Here is an 18,094-nt window from a genome sequence, read left to right on the forward strand (position 1 = left end):
AAAAGGATTTGAATGAAAAAGTGAAAAAATTTTGTATTGTAGTGAATTTTTTTTATTTAAATAATAATGAAAAAAAATTTAATGTAATATAAAGTTAGAATATATTAAAGTTGATTGTTTTTTAAAAAAGTAAAGAGGAAGAGGGAGGATTTTCTTTTTTTTACCAAACAAGCCCCTTGTGATAGTGTCTTTATCACACAAAGCACACAGACATGTGGGTACATTCCGCCCAAAACCGCAAACCCGCCCCGATTCGCCCCATTTTGGCCGGTTTTTACATTGTAATTTGCATTTTCGGGTTGAAATTCGAACTACCCATGCGGTGCGGGTCGGGGCGCGGGTATAGCATTTTAAAAAAATTGGATCCCCGACCTGCACCGCACCGTCCCGCATATATACAACTAACTCCTAAAAAAACCCTAGATTCATTTCATTTCATCCTCCTACCTTGCGCCGCTTCTTAGTTCTCAAGTCACGGCTCTCAGTCTCTCACAAAGATTCATCATTTTTGTTCACCTCTTTCTCTGCTCTCAGTCCACTGTAATGCTGCACACTAGTACTAGTTTTGATTGTGGGGATATATTGAAAGATCTGATGAGCCTTAGATTAGAAATTTGAAGACAACAAGCGACTTCCAAACCCATTTTTACTGTAAAAAAGCTTCTCCATAGTTGTCGGTATTGCTTTTGTCTATCTCTGTTGAATTTTCGAATGCTTATTTTGTTTGACGGTGTTTCTTTGCGAACTGTTTTAGTGTTTTGTTCTTTCAAGATTGGAGCAAAGAAGGGGTTTCTTGAAAGTGGGAATTGGAAGTGTGCCAACGTCCAACAAAGATTTGGGTTTGATCTGCAGATGTCCCAATTCGCTCCGCCAAACCCACACTCCCCACCCCGTACATACCCGCCCTCCACGGTTTCCCCTTGGAATATGCGGTTCACGGGTTGAAACTTGGCAACCCATAGGGGTGCAAGGCAGGGGCAAAAGGGGCGGAAAACCGCCCCCCACCCACCCACCCCGTGTTCACCATTAAGTACATGCAAGTGTTTAATAACGAGAGAGAGAGAGAGAGAGAGAGAGAGAGAGAGAGAGAGAGAGCTAGAAATTAAATATGAAGTTTGTAATTAAAGGTATGTTTAGATGCAAGCAGATTTCAATTTGCTACAATGTTCGTGTTTTTTTGAAAATTCAGATACTTGAATACAATTTTGATTTAACCGTGTTTAACTCAAATTCATCCAAATTCAAGCTTGAAATTCATAATCCAACACTCATAATACATCAGTCTGAACCGGTCCCACGCATCATATATCTTGTGCTTTTCCATTCAAAAAATAATAATAATAAGAGCAATGATCCTTACATAACAGTTGTGCACAACATGTGGTGGGTTCCACCCCATGTGGTGGGACCCACTTCATGAGTCTCACCTCATATCTCTACACTTCTTCACAACATGTGCACAATTGTTGTGCAGGAGTCGTTTCTCTAATAATAATTGAATTCTTGCTTTTGCATGTTCACGCGTGAATCCAAAAACAATATAATATAACAAAAAATCTAAAAACAATATAATATAATTAAAAAAAGAAAAAAGAAAAAAGGAAATGCCCGAAGAGTCAGAAAATAATCGGGAAAAAAAAAATGGTTAGTTAGAAGGTTCATGGTAGATTTTGGGTAGCATGCTACACACACATTATAATATTATATAATATTATACTATACCACCAAACAATGGCTGAACTACCAAAAAAAAAAGTGCAAAAATATAACAAATTCGTATTATCTTGGATTAAAAAAAACAAATTTATTTACATTAAACATTATATTAAATATTAATAAATTAGTCATATTTATAATTATTAAACAATCATTATTTCAATCATTATTCCACACTAATTTTCAAAACTTTAATAATTTTACACAACTTTTCATACCTTCAATCATTTTCTACCATGGTTTTCCGTAAAAAAAAAATCTCAAACAACTTTCCCCCAAACATGATTTCAAATATAATTTAAATTCTATTAATCATCCAAACATTTTTTTTTCGAAATTCGTGCACCAAATAATAATTGAATTCAGATTTCAAAAATCAAACACACAAACGTGCCAAATTTTGAACTTAATAATTAGTATCACAACTTCATTGCAAAGGTTCCTAATGAAAAGAAAAAATGTAAAACGATTAGGTCTTAGGAAATGCCAAATAAAATCCAAAGACCATATATGCTCACATTACAGTGCTGGTCCTAGTGTTATCATCACTTAAAGAGTGGTAGACAGAGTTCCCAACCCGCGGATCCAGCTATTTATAGTAAGAATCATAGCCGTAATCATAATAACTAGGCGGCAGTGGCGGATGATGATCATAGCCTAGATACCCATGTCGTAGTCTGGCTGGAGGCGGCCCTGTCGGTACATACCCATAACCTTCGGTTGCAGCAGCTGGAGGATTTCCAAAAAGCCTGCTTTCATTAATCTCCTCTCCATTGCCATGCACGTTGTAAGGTTGTGGATGGTGATGCCTATGCGGTTCATGGACATGGCCATGCTGCCTTGGCTTCATTTTATGAATATTATGGTGCTGAAGATCATGATGATGGGCAAAATCACAACTTTCATCGTGAACCACATGATCATCATTGTCATCCAAACTAGAATCAGAATCATGGCAATGGGCAGTACCATGTGTCTTCTTGAAGGGGTGATTATGTTCTTTCACTTGGTCCTTTTTATTAGATTCAGCATTTGTTGGGTTTTCCTTACCAAAATCATTTCCATGCAGGGTTTTCTCTTGGACTAGAGACATCTCTAGATCTGCCTTTGTCTTCCCAATCTTCTTTACTGGCTCCTCGAGTTTTGTTGGGTTTTTCTTACCAGAATCATCTTCATGGGAACTGCATAACTTTTCACCCCACAAAATCTTTGTTTTCCCAATCTTTTTTACTGGATCCACGAGTTTGGTTGGATTTACCTTCCCAAAATCATCTTCATGGGCACTGCCTATGTTGTTAACTTTCTCTTGGACAAGAGGGTGGAACTTTTCACTGGACAAAATCTTTGTTTTCCCATTCTTTTTTACTGGATCCACGAGTTTAGTTGAATTTACCTTCCCTGCAGAATCATCTTCTTCTCTTTTGAGAGGGGGTTCCTCCTTTACATAGTACAAATATATGTGCCTTCTTTTTCCCAATCTTTTTTATTGCTTCAATGAGATTGGCTGGGTCTACGTTCCCAGAAACAGTAACAAGATCATTTTCTTTATCTATGGAGATGGAGCTCACTCCTAGGCCAAAAAATATAATAAAAATGATATATCTATCAAAATAAAAATAAATATAAGAACTAGTTATGGAGTGGGATGATGTGGTGAATTGGAGTGTGATTAACTTCACAGGAAGTAGCTTGTGGGAGAACTTGTGCAGACTTTGTTTGGGTGCCTCGGTTTATCACTTGTGGAAACTGAGAAATGACTTATGTCATGGCAATACTTCTCACACGGAAGAAGATGTGGTAAAACATATAAAGTGGGAAGTAAGGTCCCGGATCATGGCTAAAGGAGGGTTCACAAAGACAGGCCAAAATGCTGTACTTGTTCATTTGTGGAACTTGTAATTGATGTATGTCTTGTGTTGTTGGTTTGACTTTTGTTTCTGCTTGTTTGCCAGGGTAGTTTTTGGACTTTTAAAGGTCCTATGCATCCAGTTTTCACTGGAGTGAGTTTGTAAACTGTTGTGTTTGTTCTATAAAGGTTTTAATTCATCCGAAACATATATATAAGAACTAGTTAGAAATAAAGTGGGGGAAATTGGAATGTAAAATAATATACGTTCTAGAAAATAGAATATGTACCAAATCTATTTTGCAACGATTTCCTCAGTTTCACAGGACATGCGTTGCAACAATTAATATTCACTTTAAGCACACAAGTCTGCAAAATATCAATCGAAGAACATCATTTAAAAAAGATATATATGATTGAATTTTACAAAATTAAATAAAAAGAGATTGATGATATATATATACAGGGTTTTTTGTAACAAAACGGTAGATATATACCGGAAGAAAGGTGGGCTTGGCTTCCATTGAAAAGAACTGCAGAATGCCTTGAAACCCTAATGGAGATTGATTAGTTAGGTCTTGAAGAAGACAAAGAAAAGTTCACCGTAGAAAAATTCCTTCAAATATATAGAGATATGAGATATCGAGCTATTTTAGAAAAGGAAAGGATTTTTGAACCTCAAATGGAAATTGGTTTCCATTGATTAGCAAGCCAAGAAATTTCGTGAAATATGGAAAGTCCTTTACGAGTTCTTAATCAGATATATTTCTTTGATTTTTTTTTTAAACTATATTTGTTTGAAATTTAATTACGTCTAGAATATTTTTTTTTATATGAGCCACATGCTGGAGACTATTTATTTCTCAAGAGTGAATGGAGCATAGATTGGCTTTTAATTATTAACATACCAATCACATATACATAGGATTTCTTCACTAAATGGTATCACCGACCCATAAATGGTTAACATCACCTTAGAATCTGTTAGGGGAGAAGGCCAATAAAAAACACACATAAAGGTTACCTACTCCTCTTTGTGTTAATTAATTTAATCTAGCACCAAAAATCAATTCACCCACAATGCAAAGAAATAAATCAAATAACCCATATGCAAGAAATCAAGATTTGTATGTGAAAAACTGTTAGAAAACTAAAGATGTGGAACCACAGAAAATTGAAGAAAGAAGAAAAATAAAAAAACTGTACAGAAAGAACACTGGACAGTAAGGCGAATGTAAATCTGTCTCTTAGACAAATATTGCCTCCCACTTAAATAATAAGTTCTGCAAAAGGGAATACAACAATTTTGTCCTCGGGTTACAATAATGCCCGAATGTAGTGTGCAGATTGCAAATTCTTAATACTACTCTGAATATCTAAATTCTGTAACAGCAGAGAAGATAAAAAAATAAGAGAAGAACGAGAACGATATAATCTGGTGGAAAATATAGTTTTTTTGTTTTTTTTTTGTTTTATATAAAAAACTCAGAATCAATTTATAGCAGTTTTAATACAGTTTCTGACTGTTGAAAAAGCAGTTAGAAAATATAGTTTATGACAGTTACGTATTTGAAAATGTTACTGTTAGAAAAGTAGTTGTACACATCTGGAAAAAATACACACGTAATTAATTAATAATCTTGTGTGCGACGATGCGAACGTGCGAAGTGCTACAAAAAAAAAAAAAAGTGCAAAAATATAACAAATCCGTATTTATCTTGGATTAAAAAAAAAAACAAATTTATTTATATTAAACATTATATTAAATATTAATAAATTAGTCATATTTATAATTATTAAACAATCATTATTTCAATCATTATTCCACACTAATTTTCAAAACTTTAATAATTTTACACAACTTTTCATACCTTCAATCATTTTCTACCATGGTTTTCTGTAAAAAAAATAATCTCAAACAACTTTCACCCAAACATGATTTCAAATATAATTTAAATTCTATTAATCATCCAAACATTTTTTTTTCGAAATTCGTGCACCAAATAATAATTGAATTCAGATTTCAAAAATCAAACAAACAAACGTGCCAAATTTTGAACATAATAATCAGTATCACAACTTCATTGCAAAGGTTCCTAATGAAAAGAAAAAATGTAAAAAGATTAGGTCTCAGGAAATGCCAAATAAAATCCAAAGACCATATATGCTAACATTACAGTGCAGGTCCTAGTGTTATCATCACTTAAAGAGTGGTAGACAGAGTTCCCAACCGGCGGATCCGGCTGTTTATAGTAAGAATCATAGCCGTAATCATAATAACTAGGCGGCAGCGGCGGATGATGAACATAGCCCTGATACCCATGTCGTAGTCTAGCGACCCACGTGCGTGCGTGCGTCAAAGCGACTAAGCGTGCTTGCGTCCGACGACCAGAGCTTCGCACTGGGTGACGCAACTAGCACATGTATACTCAAAATCTTATTTAATATAAGAGCTTAATAAATGCTTATAAAGCACAAAAAATACTCATAACTTTTCAATGTGGGACAAAGAATAATAAAAATAAATAGAGGAAAATTTAAATATTCAAATTTAAGATAAACTTAAATTTCCATATATATTCAAATAAGAGATAAACTTAGATTTTCATGAAATAATTTTCAACAAAAACTAGGGTTGGCAAAACGGTTTGGCATGTCGGATTTGGGTTGACCCGTCAACACTACAAGAAATTTGGTCATTAGCAGCGAAAAAAAGTAGTCACTATTCAATAGCGGCGAGACGTTGCTGCTAATTACTCGTTGGCGATAGTCGGACGCAAAAGACTATTAATGGCCACATTTTGGACTCGCCACTAATAATCGGCTTAATAACGGCGAGATGTGTGGCCACAAATAATATTTTTGCACGCGCAAAAAATATCTTACAAAAACCAAGAGCGACTGCTAATTACATGACAAATAGTGGCGACCCTAGGTGGCCGCTAATGGTCAAGTATTAGCAGCAACCCCAACATGTGGTTGCTAATAGTGCTTGGGTGTTGTGCTGGTGTAGTGCAGCAATCAAATCCCCTAAGCTACTATTTCACTCTCTCAAATTACCATTTTCTCTGTGGCTACCTGATATTAATATTATCTGTGGATGTAGGTGATATTAATTGTTGCACTGATATGAATCTTCACACTCTCAAATAGGATTTCGGTTATGTTTGTACCAAAATGTTGTTTGCTTAACCACAAAAGACACCAATTTTGCTATTCCCCCTAGAATAATGGTGTGCGATTGCTTGATGGGCAAAGAATTAGTGTCTTTTCGTGTATGTTTGTGTGGAAATTGCTACAAGCAGGGCTTTTTTTTTTTTCCTATCATGTTAAATTGGCAACTTTCAGTGATTTAAGAACGTCTGATGTGTTTGGACTAGTTGTTGCTCGCATTTTGCAAACTTGAGATTTGGGGATAATTGCATTGTTTGATCTCTTTTTTTCCCCTTTCATGTTCATTTTCTTTTCTGCTTGGTAGTTGTTGCAGTGATTAGCATTAGCTAAATTGGAGTTTTGGGAAATACGACACATTTTCCCTTCTTGCTTCTATTTCTTGAACTGTCTTAAAGCATTAAATATCTTTCGTCTTCCAAAATGTTGCCAATGTTTTGATTTTCTATTACTGGCTGTATTGTCCTCTGATGTTTATGATGTCTCCTTTTGATGTTATGCTGCTTCTTTTTCTGTTTTTGCATTAGGATTTTTTTTTTTTTTTTTCATATAATAATCTGCCGCTGTTGTTTATATCTGACATATATCTTGGGTTCTTGTGTTGGGAGGAGAAATTCTATTGTTTCGTTATAAAACTTCTGAGATATCGTGTTTTGTGGTAGAGTTTCAGAGTTATCCTATGTTTTGGTGTAATTCTTGTAAATGTTCTGCAATAGTGTCATTGCTTTCGGTCTTTTTGCTTCTCTATTGGAGCTAGATATTTTGTTGAAGAATTATTGTTTGTTTTAACATAAGCTTGTTTCGCATTGTTGAATTGCAAAGAAGACATTTTTTTTTACGGGAATGTAGAGTTGTGAAAGAGTCTTGAAGCGGCTGCAAGAGAGATACGAGTGGCTAAAAGATGAAAATGAAAGGTTACAAGCTACAATTACGAAGAGCGACGCAATAGAGAAAAGCAAGTGCAAGGCAAACATGGATATGAAAGTTGCTTAAGAGCGAATGCATGCAGTTGGCGTTTGAAAAAGAAAAGTACTGATCAATGGAGAAACACTATCAAATTGCTCTAGCTTTTTTATTGAATTTTTTTAATTTTTTTTCTTGCATTATATTTTATTAGGATATAAAGAAGTTTATATGTTAATGTTGTAATATTGGATTTTGAAGAGGCAACTTTAGGTTTTATTGGACTTGTATTGTCATCTTCTTTTGTACAAGATAGATAAAAAATCAGGTCCTAAAAGACAGCTATTTTGTACAAATGCCAGAAATGTAGTTCATTTCTCTATTTTGCTTTTAGAGAGATCTGAACAAAGAATTTTTAATACTGGTGCAAAAGCTTTAACATAGCCAATGTCAGGTTTAAACTTACCATTGTGGATTTTGCATTCATGTAAAAAGTTGATAACAAAGCTTTTCATCCTTATGAGTTTAAAGAAATGCCTCCATTTTTTTTTTATTTTTTTTATTTTTTTTATTTTTTCTGTGGAAGTTTATTTGACAATACAACAAAATCACAAAGCCAACCAAAAATCCTAGTAGATAAATAAGAAAAGTGAGAACAATAACAAAGGAAATCCACAACTAGAGAAGTCAATACAACCAAGAGCTATAAGATGAAATTATTAAGAATGTTGACATTCCGTAAACATCCTCGAAAAACACTGCTTATGAAATATTTGGTTTTTGTTTCCTTTACATAATAGTATTGTTATATACAAAGTTTCACATATTCCAGTAATTACACGCCAGGAAGTAAATGTGTCGAAAGAGTGTCTACAATCGCAACCTATATTCATTTCCTTCCTTTCCAGACTCTCCCTCCTTAATTGACCTAGATACACAGCAGAATGCGGACACCCTGTTTGCGAAAGGTGGAGCATCCTCGTCAAATTTGTGCCAAGATTCATCTATTACTGCAGTAATCAAACATATTACTTCCATCTATGTTGATAAAAAATTGAAAAAAATGGGAATAGAAGGCCCTAAACATATTACTGGCACCAATATTTCCAAGACAAGTTCCATTGACACCAAATATAGAACTCAAAAGCCTAACCTTGCAGATTTTCGACTTGAACAAATCAATGACATATATCTGGCAGAAAATTAAGTCACATGATATCATGTTATGCAAGTTGAAGTGAGATGAAAATGCAGAATTTAAACAATCAGGTGACCTAGGAAACTCATTAGAAAAATTGAAAACCGAGAGGTGTCACTAAAATGAAAAAAAAAAATTAAAAAAAAAAAAGAGGAAAAAAGAAAGAGAATAGATATATGGTCATTTTTACCCCTTATAACATCAAGAAAAAATTATAAGATCTATGTAATGAGATGAAATGAACACATGCAGTTTTTCATACTATTTCATGCAGCAAAAAAGGACTGCAAAATTTAAATCACCTGATCAGTTAAAAGTATTCAACCTACAAGCGAAAATATGAATTCCTTATATAACCACCAAGGTTGAATCAGTGTCAGCTGCATTTTCTACTACAAACAAAGGATCTGCTCCTCCTTTCCTTAAGTGCCCAGTGAGAAATCTTGCACTGTTTGTCACGTTTTGATGAGTTAATGGAATTCCTAGCTGAGACGCTATTCCTGAAGAAGCAGTAATACCTGCAAAGCGTTTAGCATAACAATCATACTACTATCTGAAAGAGAACAATGCTTCATATGGCCATAAGTAAATTACTTACTAACAAAAAACAACAAAGCAATATCAGCTTCAAAAATAACATCAGAGAAATGATGTATATTCCATTCTATATTGGAAGCCACCCTTCAAGCTAGCTCAGAGAGAGAATCATTGTCCATGGTTTCATGCATCACAGATTAGATCAACACACTGGTCATATTTCCTATTTCTACAAATCGTTTTTCCACCCACATCATTTTATTTAATTTTCTTGATATTGGTCTATCCTAATTATATTTGGCAACATTTGTACCACACTTTCAAAGCGATTCACAAAGAATAGTAGGTGATATGAATTCTTCACACAAAGAGAATAAGGCAATCAAACCTCATCTAAATAAACCTAATTAATGTAATATTTTCTCAAAATGCACCATTCCAGATTTTGACAATCATTCTGGAGATGGTAGTCATTATTCTGTAATAGCTCATTAACTCCATTTAATAATTGAAGGCCTTTCCTTTAGATATGCTAAACTGCACCTTTTTCAAAAGTTTCAACTTGATAATGAGATTCAAGAGAGTACTCAACCATCGCATACCTGGAATTACTTTCACTCGAATTCCCTTTTGTTCTAGAAAATCCATCTCTTCCCCACCTCTCCCAAACACCTAAAACGCAAGAAACAAATGTTAGAGAAATAACCTCTACTAGGGAGCACATGATATTGCATTTCAAGGCTAATACCACTATACTAACTAACAAATTTTAGTTACATTTCCAAAATAAAACTCACCAGGGGATCCCCTCCTTTAAGTCTCACAACAGTAGCTCCAGCTTCAGCAAACTCAGAAGCAACTCGTCCATTTTCTCCTATAAATAAATAAAAAAAGAAAAGAAAAAGATCTCACTCAAATTAATAGGTGACCCAACTACAAGGCCAGCTTTTATATCCCAATTCAACAACTTTTTGACTAATATCACAACCCCCATTCCATATCAATAAAAACTCACATAAAAATTACAAAAATCCCAGCAAAAATAAAAGATATGGAAATAGATTGATTAAAATAACATAAATCCAGTTGAAAATCAAAGGAAACACGAAAACCCAAATGAGAAAAGATGCCAAGCATATAGACAAGACTTTTACCTGGGTTCTACTATGGTAACCTGCAGTCTTGCCAACATAGAGAAGCCTTCCATCAGGGCCAACCAAATCCAGCACATCATTGTACACCAAGTGGTCATACAAGAGCAAATCAGCACTCTGAATCACTCTCACAGCCTTGAGTGTCAACAGTTCAGGGTCCCCAGGTTTGTCGCGAGAGAGGAAGGAAGCTGAGAGAGAGAGAGAGAGAGAGAGACCTGGTCGGAGAGCACTCGGTCTGATGGGTCCAAGAGAGAGCGTTGACTGAGTTGACTGGGAGGCGCTCGATCGATGGGTGAGTGGGACGGTGGAGATTTGGGAAATGGGTCCTATAGAAATGGGTCGCGAGTCAAGATTGGTGGTATGCGGTGGTTGGTGGGGGAAATTTTGGAACAAATGGTGGGAAATTTTGGGGGAAATGGTGTAAATGGATGAGCACTCTCTCTCTCTCTCTCTCTCTCTATTTGTATTCCATTTTTTTTTTAAAACATACCTACCACATAGGAAAAAAGACGGTAGAGAGATGGACAAAATGCTCTTGTATATCACTACTCCATTATACAACCTTCCTGCTACTTGTGAGGGAACCAATAACTTCTTTATGTTTTCTATTTCCAATTTTCCATGTCCTTCATATGCCTAAGTGAAAATTGGTTTTGCATACATAACTTTCCTGAACACACACAGATATATACACATAGTACATATTTGTTGCACACAACAAGGAGCACTAAAAAATGAGCTTTTAGAGTTAATCTGTAAAAAGATTTATTTGAAAAAGGAAAAGACAATCCCTCAGAATCCATTGTTCATCAAATAAAAATCGAGTCCACTACTTCTACTTTCATATAAATTATTCACTGGGATTTAAAGCAAAATTCTTGAATAAAATGCACATATAAATAATAAAGGCACACCCATCACATTCATGACAATTTATACAAACAATCTACAATCATAGTACATTTATAAGGCATATGCTTGTTCAAACTAGCCACAAAATCACCAAAACCACAACTCGTAAATAGTGAAATGTTAAGACACTTGGCAAAACTGGAAACCATATATCCAACCAACAGTTATAACAACCAACCAACAGTTATAACAACCAACAACCATTGAACATATATAGCCAATAGCCAAACACTCCAAATAATTTGTACTCATCCTTATAACTCCATGCAAGCTTCCCGCTTGTTACATTTTATAGTACTTCCACCAATAAGTGAATGACAATGGGATTGAAATAACTTATCATTAATCACTTAAGCCCTTTAGCACCGCAATTTCTAGCCCATCTTTCTCTCTTGCCATCCTACATACACTTAAAAAAAAAAATTGTTATATGATTTTACTCCCTTGCTTTGTTTCCTCAAAGTTTTTTAACCTTGATAAACATGTCAAAGGAAGTTTACTATTCAAAGTTCTTAAACGAAAAATTTGTCTTAATCTCTTACCTTGTAATGAGCCTCCTGCTTTCTATATCTTACAATACTTCCACCAATAAGTGAATGACAATGAGATTGAAATAACTTACCATCAATCACTTGAACCCTTTAGCACCGCAATTTCTTATCATTCTTTCTCTCTTGCCATCCTACATACACTTAAAAAGAAAATTTTGTTATATAATTTTACTCACTTGCTTTGTTTATTCAGAGTTCTTTAACCTTGGTAAACATGTCAAAGGAAGTTTACTATTCAAAGTTCTTTAACAAAAAAATTGTCTTAATGTCTTACCTTGTAACACAGACCATCATTGTTCGAAACATTACTTTGTTAGGCATTATTCTGGTGTCCTAAGCCATGACCAGGATGGCAGGATGCTAAGAATGAAATATTTCATGCAGCAGAAGTGAGGATGGGAATTTCACATAAAAAAACTGAAATTTTAGTAAAAGGGGTAGGATGAAGAAGAGAAAGAAGAAGACTGGAGGACTCTTCAAACTTCTTGCATCTGGTGACTTGTATAATAGGTAATAGAACTAGAGAAAATTACAGAAGTCCTGCATGTATTTTACGTTTTTTCTTTTTTCTTTTTTGATAAAGAAATATGTTTAATGCCTTGAGTACCATAACCATATGATTGTGACATAAGTGATAATGCTTGTTACAGGCAAACAAAGCAAGCAAGAAATTCTTGTGGTACAACAAACACCCTCAGTTGAGATTTCAATCTCATGGTCTTGTAATCCTCACTATGTAATGTTCTTTAAGAACTCATCACCGGGTGCTAAACGTAGAGAATAGTTGTAAAATCTCGATGTGGCCATCTCTTCACACATCCTTTGATGTGATGCCTCGATCTCTTGTTGATGCTTCTTGCATTCCTCATGAATCTCAATTTGGCTTGTGGAACGTGCTCGAGAAGAATTTGACCGGGTAGGCCTGACACCACACCCCATCCTTCAAACATGTCCTAAGCGTGAAACCCCTAACACTTGCGAGAATATCTCTTCTTCAGTGCAATTCACACTTGCGAGAATATCTCTTCTTCAGTGCAAGCAAAATGAACATTAACTAAATCATCCACACAAGTTAATTATTTATATTCGTTACTAATAATCATTTTATTTACTTACATATAAGTTCTCAACAACTTCGTTCACAAAAGACCCGTCCTTCTTCTTGTGTGTATCACTATAAAATTCGAGAGCACGGGGCTTGGCAAACCCCTATAAAAAGATTTCACACCCCACCTATAAAAAGCACAAATCCCTCCCCTTCATCTCTCTTTCTAAATTTTCTCACAAGCACGGCCCCGACTGAGCGTTCAAAGACTCCAACTTTCGCCGAGATTTCGTGAATGGGATTTTGCGGGAGATTCGAAATACCGGTGGGGTTTTATTTTTACCCTACTGTTGAATAACTTTTTCTCTTTTTACAAATGAAAGTGAACGGAGAGCGATTATACTTGTAAAACTGATAATAATCTTGACTATGATTAAAAAAGAAGAAGAAGAGAAGAATGACAACAAAAACAACAATGAACCTGTAATTAATTCAGGACAAAAAAAGCACTTCTGTGTCTTCACCAAATTGAAGAAGAATTTTATCTCCTAATCTCTCTCTCTGGAGCAAGCAACGTCATTGAGGAAAAGGGGGAGGGAGTTTAGGGCTTTGAGTCTTTGAGGAAGAGGGGGCGGGAGAAAAAAAAAATATATATATATTGGGGGGAAGATGAGATTCCTTAAACAGCACCAAATTGGCCTAAAAAAACGATGTTGTTTGGCCTAAAAACCAATCTTTTTTTTTTGCTATATGACAAATTATGTTAATAATTTTTTTAAAAAAAAAAAAATTACAAAAAAAAAATGTGATTTTTTAAAATGTTTAAATCTAATTTTTTTTTTTTTTTTTAAAAAAAAATGTGTATATATATATATATATATATATATATATATATATATATATATATATATATATATATATATATATATATGTATACATATATATATATACATATATATATATATATATGTATATATATATGTATACATATATATATATATATATATATATATATATATATATGTATACATATATATATATATATATATATATATATATATATATATGTATACATATATATATATATATATATATATATATATATATATATATATATATATATATGAAAAGTAAAATAAAATTTTAATCATGTGAGATTCTTCTCAATTTAAAAAATAGAATTTAAGTTTTTATTTTTTTTAATTTTTTAATTTTTCTTTAGTTTTTTAGTTTTTTTTAAATTTAATTTTTATTATTTTTAAATTTTTTTTAGTTTTCTTTTTTTTTTTAAAAAAAAAAATAATAATAAAATAATTTTTATTATTTTTTAATTGAAAAATGACAGGTGGCAGTTGTAATATGAGAATATTTCGTCAAATTGGGCATTTTTCAAAGGTTTGGTAGTTTGAAGGGTTAGAGTCCAAGCGTTGATAGTTTGAGGGGCTGTCCATAGAATGGTTGACAGTTTAAGGGACAAAATTGTATTTTTCCAAAAAAAAACAAATTTCTTTTTTATTATTTTATTTTAAAAAAATGGAAAAATGCACCATTAGAGCATCCTGATTGATTGAACTCTATCATGATTAATCTGTCTAATGCAATAGGATTGATCGGATGTTTGATTGATTGGAGTAATACACTTGGATCGATCGATCAGACTAGTACACTAGGATCGATTTGACGTTCGATCAAACCTTCACTATGTCAAATTTAATCGATCGAACTCTACCACAATTGATCGAATTAATGTATTAGGATCGATCGGATATGTCGTCGCTAATTTGATCAAACTAACTCTATCACGATTGATCGAACTAATGAACTAGGATTGATCTAATGTTAGATTCATCGAAGTAATGCATTAGGATCGATAGGATTTTCTATCGGTCATATTATCCTATCATGATTGATCAGACTAGCAAACTATGATCGATTATGAAAAATGGAATTAACTTCTAAAATAAATAGCAAGTGTGTGCACAAAGTGTTAACAAAAATAATCAATGCGGAAAATAAACAACACAAGAATTTTTATTAACGAAGTGGAAACTCAAGATGAGAAAAACCACTCTGGGGCAGCCAAACCCAGGATATCCACTATTCAGAATACAAGACTAGATACAAGATAGTAACACTCACATACCCCTAATGCAGTGGTCGTCCCTTGCTCTCTAACGTGTAACCCAACACGAACGTCTCCCAACCAGGTCTCCTACCTAAAGGGGTCTTCAATGGAATCCTTTATCTTAGGGACGACCCCTAAGATAGACTTCAGTTGTAGTGCAGCAACAGTACACTTGCAATGGCTTGAGAGAGAAAAAATCAGCTCCAATAACTTCACAAAATAACTCTCTAAGCTCTGAAGGAATTCAATGCCGAATTCTTGCAGTTCTCAATGCCCAGGGGCCTCTATTTATAGGCTAAGGGTTCAAATGGGCGACTGCTGTGATATGTACGGACGCCGTCCGGACGGTTAACCTGAGCCGTCAGGACGGACAACTGTGAGACAGAAATTTCGAGATTTTTGCTGAAAATCTTTCCTGCTTGAGAGCCGCGTTCGGACGGTGAGGTACTGTCGCACGTCCGCTGCAAGTAATTTCCATATAAGGCTTTCGCGTGTCCAGACCAAAGGAGATGGCCGTCTGGACGGTTAATCTTCAACACGCAATTTCCATATCAGATTAGCGCGCGTCCGAACTATGATAGGCAGGCTTCTTTGAAGTTCAATACGCAATTTTCATATCTATTGAACGCGCGTCTTGACCAAGCTGACTGACATCTAGACGGTTGTAATTGAATTGCGATTCTTGCCTTATGTATGAGCGCGTCCGGACGGGAATCCACGTCGTCCGGATGGTTGCATCAATCTTCCCTTATTTGAACTTGGAAAGAAAATCTGAAGCTGATCGATCACTGGACGTCGTCTGGACGGGCTGCTGAGACGTCCGGACGGAAATTCACGTCAACCGGACGAATGATGCTAGGTCTGTCGAGCGTTCGGATGGTATGACACGTTGTCCGGACGACTGGAACTGTGGATAGATGAGCGTCCGGACGGGATGACACGTCGTCCGGACGGCTGGCAGGGAACCGACTTTTCTGATTTGCAGAATTTTCTGAAACACTTCTGAATGGTGGAATCCCTGTTAAACAGCGTCTTTACATACGAGTGATTTTGTCCAAATAGAATGAGGCCAATCACAAACTAACAAACTCCCCCTTTGGCCATTCTGGGACAAAAATCACTTGATCGGTTTGGAAATACATTCCCAGTCCAAAAATAAAAATTACTCCCCCTTTTTGTCACAAAGGGACAAAGGGTAAAATAGAGTAATAAAAGTTACAACACAACCCAAATTACTCCCCCTAACGGTCTCAGAAGGACCAGGGTAAACAGAGTAATATTAGTCAAAGAGTTTAACAAAACATAGCAAAAATATAAAGCAAATGTCTCAAACAACAAAAAGACAACAAAACACAAGAAAACTCAATCATCCTCTGCCATAGGTGCAGTCCTAGGCGCATCATCCTCATCATCACTACTGCCAGGATGATGATACTTGAGGCACTCCTTGAGATCCAGCTGGTTTTGCTCCACCTGCTTGTTGATGGAGTGCACCTCCTACTGCATAGAAGTGATGGACTGTTGCATGGTGCTCATTCCTCCCTGAATGGCAGCTAAGGCCACCATTATCTGTGAAAAATTGATTTCCGGCTCAGAAGGCAGGACGGTCTGAGAGGATGAAGCCATGTCTGGAAAGTCGACTGGCATGGCAGCAGGGATGGGCACCTCATCATCGGAGTCATCTCTCTGCAACTGCGCATTAGACTTCATTAAAGTCTGCTTGCTGATGAGCTGCTGAATCTTCGTCTTAGGTTCTCCAGTAATGTTGATTCCCGATTGAAGAATGATCTGAGTGAGTAGGCAGCCAAAGGGGAGATCGGTATTACCCTCAATGTCGGGCCTCCAACATAACACCCAAAATGTGCTTGCACAGGCAGAAAGGCAAGCGGAGGTGGATGGCATAAACAAACTAGGCCTTCTTCAAAATCAGGTCACTGCGCCTAACAACTGGCCATAGGTTGTGCTGAACTATTTTGGCCAGCAAGCGATGAGAAGGAGACAATGCGCCGATCCGGATGGTCGTAGCACGCTCTTCTCCTTATGGAACGGCATGGAAGAACTCTCAGAGATAGTTTATAGAAGGAGGAAGCACCACCTCATTATAAGGACTGCCGGGCAACTCAAGGACTGGTACTCCGATGAAGTGACTAATGATCTGGGGATCAACAGTGATGATATGCCCGTCAACAGTGGACTGAAGTACCAACCCATGATCATCGTCTTGCGCCACCTCTAGGTTGGCATAGAAGAGTCTGACAAGCCTGGTGAGGACAATACAGGCACAGGTGTAGAGATATCCCCAATGGTAAGTCTGGATAGTGTCATAAATACTATCCAACGGAGGCACCATGATGTCAGATCGAACCACATTGCGCTCAGTAATGACTGTGCGGTCCATGATTTTGGCTTGTAGTGCGCTCCTCTCTTCCTCTGTCCTCCGGCAGACCCTGCGCTGGGAACTGACTGCAGACATGATGCTGTAAAAAGAAACCAACAAGATTTGTTAGAAATAATCCAAAAATATTCTTGTTAGGTCACACAAAAATTATAACAATAGTAAACAAAAAAAAAAAAAAAAACATACAACTAGTCCCAACACAGCAGATATATGCATCCCAAAAATTTCAACAACATTCCTAAAAGATATACATATTCCAACAGTTAAAAATAAACTGAAAAGGAAAAGACTAGAAAAATACCTGGAATGTGAGAGAAATGCACACAAAAAAGAGACAGGGAGATAAAGCCAAAAGCTCGCAAGAAATAACTCACAAGATGCCAAAAGGAAACTTTTTGGTGGGGTAGAGAGAATATGTGACAACCAGCTATTTATATTGCCTTTGGGGTCCCCGTCCGGAAGGTGAATTAATGCCGTTCGGACGCGCGCTACCTCGGAACCATGCGGACAGGTCGCGTGCGTCCGGACAAGTATCCTT

At 35.7% G+C, this 18,094-nt stretch overlaps 1 non-coding gene across 1 annotated transcript; it reads right to left on the reverse strand.

The window, feature by feature from the left end:
* Positions 1-11,311: 11,311 nt before the first annotated feature.
* LOC133853104 (small nucleolar RNA R21) lies at positions 11,312-11,390 on the reverse strand. The gene has a single exon (XR_009896220.1). It is a non-coding gene; the product is annotated as a small nucleolar RNA R21 (small nucleolar RNA).
* Positions 11,391-18,094: the final 6,704 nt, after the last annotated feature.

The sequence above is a fragment of the Alnus glutinosa genome, chromosome 12 (genome assembly GCF_958979055.1).
Source record: "Alnus glutinosa chromosome 12, dhAlnGlut1.1, whole genome shotgun sequence".
NCBI classification, from domain to species: domain Eukaryota; kingdom Viridiplantae; phylum Streptophyta; class Magnoliopsida; order Fagales; family Betulaceae; genus Alnus; species Alnus glutinosa.